Source organism: Nelumbo nucifera, chromosome 3 (assembly GCF_055504915.1).
Source record: "Nelumbo nucifera cultivar China Antique chromosome 3, China Antique-T2T, whole genome shotgun sequence".
Lineage (NCBI taxonomy): Eukaryota > Viridiplantae > Streptophyta > Magnoliopsida > Proteales > Nelumbonaceae > Nelumbo > Nelumbo nucifera.
Window position 1 is genome coordinate 109,422,560 of NC_142651.1, and position 8,752 is coordinate 109,431,311.

Here is an 8,752-nt window from a genome sequence, read left to right on the forward strand (position 1 = left end):
GCGGTCATCATTAATGAGACACGACAGATTTTATAAAGACATCGTCCACGGTCCACCCATCCTCATATGTTGACGAATGACAGGTGGCACAAAACTGTGATTTTGTTCATGCTACTTGGGCAGTCCAACCCGAGTTTTTGACACGGATTGGGCCTAAGTTTTTGGTGGTTGGGGCTGGGCCTGGGCCAGAAAATTTGAGCCCATTTTAAACTTGGGTCTGGGTTGGGTTGAGGCCTCAAGTAGCCCAATCCAACCCAGGGCCTTCCAAAAAATACACATATGTGCATTATATTATATCAAAATATCATTTTTTTTTAAATTATATATACATGTGTATATCTATAAACTATAAAGTATGAATATGTACATTTGTAAATGAAATTTGTACATATTTTTAATCAAATATGTTCTTAAGTTAGACCATAAAGCCCATTAAAAGATGGCTTCATTAAGATATAAACGTAAATTCTTTCAAACCCAACCAACCCACCCAAGCCCAGTCTGAGCGCAGGTGCAACCTGAGTTGTGTTGGGTTAAGTTCAGGTTGGGCTGGGTTGATAAACCTGGACTTAACCTTGGGTTGGGCCAGACCCAAGCCCAAGGTTTACAACTTTAGGGTTGGGCTTTGGTTGACCTTAAATCCAATCCAACCTGTCCAAATTGCATCCCTAAATTAACTTGAATACATCAAATCTGAGTTTGCTCTTCACGTCAATTTTACAGCACTTTGCAGCCATGCATTCCAAACATCTTCCCATAAATGACAACATATACGTCCTGATATGTGGCTGCAAGTGATGTGAGATTGGTGCAAGGAACGTGATGTGAGAATAAAATCCAGATTCCAGCATATGAGCATATCATCTCTCTCTCTTGCACGTGCCATTCAACTGAACACATCAAAGTAGGGTCAATTTTCTCAGGTTCGCAACTCAAAGCTTCTTTTTTGCAGCAGGGAAATTACTGAAAGAGTTCTAGTTGAACAGGTTCAAAAGATAGCAATAGAGCTCAGGCGGGATGGGTCTATCAATGCCCCATTCCCCTCTAAAATTGATCGAACTTCCAAGGAAACAAAACTATACCTACCTTGCATGAGACAAATGAGATTCAAGTAATCTGAGAGAACACAGCATTCAGATAACTGAAGCCCACCTTGAAGATCAAAACAAACAGCACCATAACCTGCTCTTGCACTTGAGACAAAGGCACCATCAACTGAGGAATAGACTTATCATGAAGCTGAATTGCCAAGCACCATCCTCCTAAGAAAGAAATAATCTCTGTTAAATCTAGTACAGCGGGCTTTAAAAGTTATTCTTAACCCAGAGACTTAAGCCCATGTATTAAACTCTAATCAAATAGTTCGGGTTCAAATTTAATTAAGTTCGATTCTAATTGAACTCTAATCAAATTTAAATCTTAAGATAAATTCGATTAGTTAGTCGAGTTTCACTAATAAAAAGTTTGACTCGAAAGCTCATATACATATATATTATAGAATATAAAAATATATTTTATATTATATTACAATATATTATAAAAAGATATCATATATATATATATATATATTTATTTATTTTTGAATTTTCGAACCGAACTTGAACTTATATAGAATATTTAACCGAATTAAGTTCGAACCAAAAAAACATAGTTGAGTCAACTCTAACCTAATAATATTTTAATCAAGTTTAACCAAAATATGCTAAAATTCAACTTGATTCGGCTTGATTGCACCTCTAACATAGCGGGATGTAGAACCAATGATACCACCCGACGCCATTGGGTAAAATGCTAAATGAAATTGGGTGGTTGCAACGACCGATGTGGGGTGTTGTCATTGCATCTGACAACCTATTAAACAGCCATTGCAGTCATCTAAGGCTGCAAAGGTGGAAGATTGTTGGAAGTTGCAAGCCGCGATTATTTTACTCTCACTGATAGTCTGATACCCGTTCTCGTATACATACCGACATTGAAGTCGTGACCTACCATAATAAGGTGGGGGTAGGTGCCACAGTAGTTGACTGCTCAACCGATCGGCCTCAAAACCCATGAACCATCATCATCTGCCAGCTCAATTGTAGCTACCACACCACAACACTCCCTGAGGCCCTGCTCGTTTGGGTTTAGGCAGATCCACGTGCCCCCATGTTTATAGGTAACACCCTCCAAAAAGAATCAGAAATCGATCAGGATGGTGCGTTCCAGGTGGCATTTCATTCTACCCACCCACCCCACTTGATTAAAAAAAAAAACTTTGGGGCTGTTTCTGTTTGTGACCTTTTTACTGCCTTGTATGAAATAACGTATCATTTATATAAAACTTCCAAATAGCCAAAATTGACGAAGGGCACATCTTTTCACATGGTCTTTTGGTTATTTATAAGTTGGAAAGATTGATTTTCAGTTTATTTTCATTTGATACATGGATGATCTAATTGTCAAAAGCCGGAGTGCCAAAAAAGATTATTTTAGATTGATTTTGGGAAGTTTCAAATGAAGTGTTTTACGTTTTTTGTATTTTATTCTCATGCAGAAAAACATGAAAAGACACACAGAAAGATATGCATCTACCAAACATACTTTAAGCTGCTTAGATCTTTATGCAAAAACTTAATTTTTTAACTGTTAGAACTACTAAAAGATCTTCTAAAAAAGCACATCAAAAAGGCCTAAAAATTATAAATAAATTAAGAAGAGTCGAAAAAAAAAAAAAATTAGTATAACGATGTCAAAATAAAAGAACTACCAAAAAATCTTTCCAAAAAGATAAGTCAAATAAACCCAAAAACAATAGAACGAATGAAGAGGAACCGAGTAAGAAAGAAGATTAATACAATGATGTCGAAATAAAACGTCCTTGATTCTTGGGTTGGATTACGTTGCTTGATGAAGAATTGTATTGTATATAAATAATATTGTTTGATCAGTTCAACAATGATGGATTGGCTTTGGTAGTATTCTATTCTATTGACCATTGGGACACGCCTTTCTCTGCATTATTGAAACACGGGAGGATTTATATGGTCCATTCATTCTTTCATTACAAATTCTTTTCTTTTGGGGTAATCCATCCAAATTAAATAACAGCCGCTAATGTTATTGTGCCAGGACGACCACCTAACCTTGCGGAAAGAAAAGATTACCAAAGCCCCAAGCACATCTGGACTCCCTGAATGCTTATACTTGTACCCAATTCCAGGGTTATCTTTACTTGAAGTGGGAGATGAAGTTGAAGTTAATTATAAATGATTTGGTTTAATATTATAATATATTTAAAATGATAATTGCATTAAAAAAAGTCTGCTTTTTCAAATTTTAATGTATCACATCACTTTAAAGTTTTAGGATCACTAATTAATGTCAATTTACAAGCATGTGTGGGTGTTATAGATAGAGGTGTTTATAATGTTGAATTGTTATAGGTCTGCAGTTTAATTTAGAATTTTAAGACGGAGTGTAGTTAATTTATCCTAATTAAATAACAGCCACTAATGTTATTGTGCCACTTGGGGGTTTTTACTATTGAGTCCACTCTCAAAAATCTTAAGTTTACTCCATAGTTGGTGTAGGTGTCAGTTTGGAATTGATGCCAAATCATTGGTGGGCAATGTTTTTGAACCGTTGTTGATTCAGACGGTCGGACCGTTCAGTCTGGAAACCGTTCAAGCAACCGGTTCTGTTTCACCTTGACCCACTCTTGGATAAAAAACTGTTGATTTGGTCAGAAAACCGCTGATCCGAGTGGTCGAATTGTCGATTCGTTTGACCCGGATAACGGTTCGCGGTTTGAGAAATTGCAGATCTGAGACATGAACTCAGATCTGATATCTAGGAAGAAGAAGAAGAAGAAGAAGAAGAAGAAGAAGAAGAGAAGATCTCAGATCGAGATCTGAGAAAAAATGAAAAATCAATCTCAGGTCTAAGATTTGAGAACTCGTATGAGATCTACCATCTGTGCTGTGTTATCGCCGTCACCATCGCCATCTCGTTGTCGTTGTCGCCGGTGAGTGTCGAATCATTCTCCTCCTCTTCCTTCTTCTTCTTCCCTCCTTCCCTCTTTCTTTCCTTCCTTTTATTTTTCTTCTTTTCCTTTTTTTTTTCCTTTTTCCTTTTTCTTTCATTCTTCTCTTCTTTCTTAGCCGACAAAATACTATTCTCCACTCCTCCAGTCCTCCTTTCTTTGTTTCTCATGACTCATATACTATTTGGCCTTTCCTAAAATGAACCGTCCAAACCATTTGACCCGAACGGTCGAACAGCTGACCTGGAAACCGATAGCTAAAACGGTTCCGTTTCCGGATCAATTTTTAAAACCTTGTTGGCGGGTATGAGTGTTATAAGTGAAGGTATTTATAATTTTGAATTGTTATAGGTTTAAAGTTCAATTCAGAATACCGAGGTAGAGTGCAGTCAATTTATTCCTTTAAAAAATGTCAATTGGGAACCATTCATTTCCCAAATCCCAAAGCTAATCAATAGAAATAAAATACTTATAAAACGCTCTGATGCTAAATACCTACTAATATGCTTGATGGCATATATCGGTTATTTCGATGCTATGCATTTTTTTTGTATTTTTTCAAAATTTATTCAAACGGGTTATACTCTTTAGAAATACCTCTGAACGGATCAAAACACCAAAACATGCAATATTTGGTTTATCAATGCGATAAGTATCAACCGATAGGAACGGACATGTGACAAAATTTTGAACTTTGATTACAAGGAGTGCATGACTCGTCTAACACACGTACACATCTTCCTTTCCCACCACAGATGAAAGGAATCTTTAACTCAGTTTTCACTGCTTTAGCTTAATTACTGGATAAATTTACCACTAGGAAAGGGGCCTACCTTCACACATGAAATCTCTCTGGCTCCTGCTGCTGTTTCAAATTCCACGTCCAAAACCACAAATTGCTTTATATTCTGACTTTGTCTGTGTTGCGGCAGAAATCAAATGTACATACATCCAAATGCAAAGACAAAAAACTAAGGACTAAAGTAAGATTTATAAACCAATAGCCAAAACCTTGGGCCTGGAAACCTCCGACCATCCAACTAAGTTAAAATAAAAAAATAAAGTGGTATGGAGGGATGCATCTTGTCATGTACGTCCATGGAAATCCAATTTGTAACCCACCAACTTTAAAGCAAATGGTTGGATCTCACCCACCATGGGAGAAAGTTGGACTACCAAACCAACCATGTTAAGTAAACATGTCCCGTGCAAATTTGATTATGGTACATCCCAAACCACGGTTCTGACTTCTGACCATACCAAGAGAGGGAGAGGCGGCTTTTAAATCTAAATGAAATTTAATATATCAATCCGGCGGGATAAGGATAAAGTTTTTTGTGATCTAAGAAAGGTCAGAGACAGTTAACTAGCTTCTGAAAGTGGGCTATGTGGCATCTTATCTGGTCGGGACACCACGAGCTGTTCACACCTCGGTCTTGGCTGAACTACCCGAGATGCCTGAGCTAACTTGGCTTGTTGAGGTGTTGGAAAGTATTGAATTGTCATTGAATCATCAAGTCGCTTCACATATCTGCGTGCTAACAAGTTATGCCAAATTACCACTCATCAATTGCCCCTATATTTGTGCCAGAAGTATTAACGCGAGGCGGGAGTTCACACGATAAATTTGGGTGAATTTAACCTAGTCTCTGGTTTGGTCGGGGTCCAATCCGCAGGTCAAACTTGATCGAGCTTCGTAGCACAATATATTGGGCCCCCTTTACCCTATATGTTGACTTAGTTGGACATGCATCCACCAAGTTGGGGATTCGAGATTTGTAGCTCAATTAATTGTGATCCCGTAATCTATTCTGTGGATGTCAATAGGGGAGCTTCGTAGCTCAATTTTTCATGCTTTGTCATTCCAAATTTAAAAAGAACAGAAGACGAAGGACAAAGTGAACAACTTTGCAAGGAAGCTCGACCCATTGGCGATGATGGCCGATCGATTCTGTGGTAGAAGATACAGTCTACCACCTACCCCTCTTTGTTCAAAACTAGGCCTTCTGACCCCTATTCCAATTCCACTCTAAGCGCAAAACAAAGTACATCCACTATTGAAGTGGTAGAATTAAATTATTATTTATTGTATTCCCTTTCAATAGATAAAATTCTTAAATATAAGTCACTGTTTTTAAAACCGGACGGTCGGATCGGAAAAATGGGGAATCGGTTCCGTTTTCCTCAAAAACTGTTTTTTTTTTTCTTAAAATTGTTGATTTTGGTCAGCAAACTGCTGAATCGGCCGATAATCGTTCGAACTGTTTTGACTATTTTTTAATTTTTTATTTTTTTTGTCAGAATGTATCGACCATTTGGGTCGAACGGTCAGACCATTCACATCGGTAACTGGACCCCTGAAGGTTTCAGTCACCGGTTCGTTTTTAAAAACCATGATATAAGTATTTAACACGAGGTTCAAAATATTGACAGATATAGGGCCGTATTAGCTTTCGGGGGTTTGACTAGTTCAGAGGGTGGGCGAACCCCTTAAACTGACCCCTCCAAACCAAATTTGAAAAAAGAAAAACTAAAAAAAAATTAATACTAATACACCTCTACTAATATATCAAATGTATCGATACTTTGAACCTTGATTTAACAGTAATCAACCCAACTCTAATTTTAGCCATTAAAGAACTCACAACCGTCATAATAACTTAACCCATTAAATCACCAATTAATAAGTTATTCAGTTCAACCACTTCAATTATTATTTAAATTTTCGTGCTATGGGGTAGTAGGAACCATAGGTGAATAAACAAACTTTTGATGCTTTTCTATAATTGAGATATGGAACATTGAAAAGTAAGTCACTTTTATCAATTGTCACATTTTAATTGTAGAAACGTGATTTTGTTTTTTTAATATCAAAAGGCAGAATATTTCAAAGGGTGAATTACCTATATACCTCCCTTGAGTTTTTGGTCAAATATTGAGACCACCCGTCGGATTTTGTGATGCTACACATTAACCACATTTTACATCAGGATTTCGTTTGGTTTTAATATTTCCAATTAATGTTTCATGCAAGAAAACATCTCTTTTTCTCTCTCTCTTGAAACTCCGTTATGATCAGGTTCAAATTAAAATGTTCCACCGTTTCCACCCCCTACATTAACTTTTTGCTGGTTTTAAACTATTTATGAAATTTAATTTTATCTTGGTGCACCCCATAAATGTAAAATACATTTTGTAAAACGTAAATCAATAAAAAGTTAGTAAACATTAATATACATTAAAGACAAAATTGACATTATTATTATTATTATTGATGATGCGTAATCCGGCCGGTCTTAGTTGTCAATGACCTTGCCTCTGAACCGAGTAGCAGAGAACCTGAAACGGAGGAGATGAGGAAGCTCCGGGGGGAACCCGGTGTAAAGGCTCCGAAGCTTAAGTTAGAATCTTTCAAAGGCAAGGTAAAACCAGATGGCACAAAGTTTGCATACCTCCTCTTTGGGGGTGGAGAGCCTTTTATAACCACCTCGCGCACTCACTCCTAGACTCCTGTCAGGTCGGGAATGAGTATTTCCGTGCTTCTGCCAGTTCGGACGTCATCGCCTCTGCTGGGGCAGAACCGTCACTGCTCCTTTTGTCGGAGCTATCTCTGTAACTGGAGGTAGCGGTGACAGGTGACGGTCGTAGGTGACCGTTTGAAATGCGGCCGTCAAGCGTCAAATCCCAACTCAGTCGGGTGCGCCGCCTCTGGATACGGACTCCTTCGGTGTCAGGTACGCTGCGGTTTGTCCAGTTCAATGCTCCGGAAGCGAAGTACCTGGAGCGGTGCGTGTGGCGAAGTCTTGAGTTCGGATAGAGGGGCCCCGAACTGTCAAAAGACGGGCCAGTTCGGGTCTCTGCTTTGTGTGACGGGGCCAAAGGGAGAGTTAGGGCTCCTCGTAGGGAGTTCGAGCACTAAGTAGGGAGTTCGGGCACCTTGCAGGGAGTTCGGGCTCCTTGCAGGGAGTTCGAGCTCTAAGTAGGGAATTCGGGCACCTTGTAGGGAGTTCGACCACTAAGTAGGGAGTTCGGGCACCTTGCAGGGAGTTCGGGCTCCTCGTAGGGAGTTCGAGCTCTAAGTAGGGAGTTCGGGCACCTTGCTAGGGAGTTCGGACCGCTGGTCTCTTCCCTTTGGCGTTTGTACCCTCGGTACGGTGTTTTAAGTGCTGAGTACTTGCTTTTTTGCCACGTGCCGTGATTTGCGAGGTCGACTAAATCTTCCTTCATCAATTATTATTATTGAGTGTATTTTAATAATAATTATTTCTATCTAACGAAGCCCTTATATTGTGTGTATTTGTGTCCGGTTTGAAGAAACTAAGTTATGTTTCAGCAGTTAATTAAAATAGCTATTTGTCCTAATGACAATTAAAAACTGTAAATTATTGTAGGTATAGGGATATTTTCGTCAAATGATGAGGAGGATTCCTCACTCATACGTCACCCAAAGAAAGAACTGATGCCAGCAAGTGTGAAATGCGGAGCTGGTTTAGGTCCCCACGGCCACGAGGAGTCCCCCCACCCCCCACCCCACTCATGGTCGGCACGGTATTCGAGATTCGGCAAGAATTCGTATTTCCAATATTACCCCTAAACCATGCATTCTTCCTACCAGAAACCAACTTTTTACGCGAGCAAAACTGGTGGGAGTGGGAGTACTACAGCATAACCAAGAACTCCCCAGTCCCTATACGGTCGTATACCGTAAATACCCAAACTTTTACGAAG

At 38.9% G+C, this 8,752-nt stretch overlaps 1 long non-coding RNA gene across 1 annotated transcript; it reads right to left on the bottom strand.

Annotated features, from left to right (window-relative positions):
- Positions 1-433: 433 nt before the first annotated feature.
- Positions 434-6,156, bottom strand: LOC148801839 (uncharacterized). The gene is made up of 3 exons (XR_016083734.1): positions 4,858-6,156; positions 1,087-1,262; positions 434-890 (listed from the first exon to the last, which is right to left on the bottom strand). It is a non-coding gene; the product is annotated as an uncharacterized LOC148801839 (long non-coding RNA).
- Positions 6,157-8,752: the final 2,596 nt, after the last annotated feature.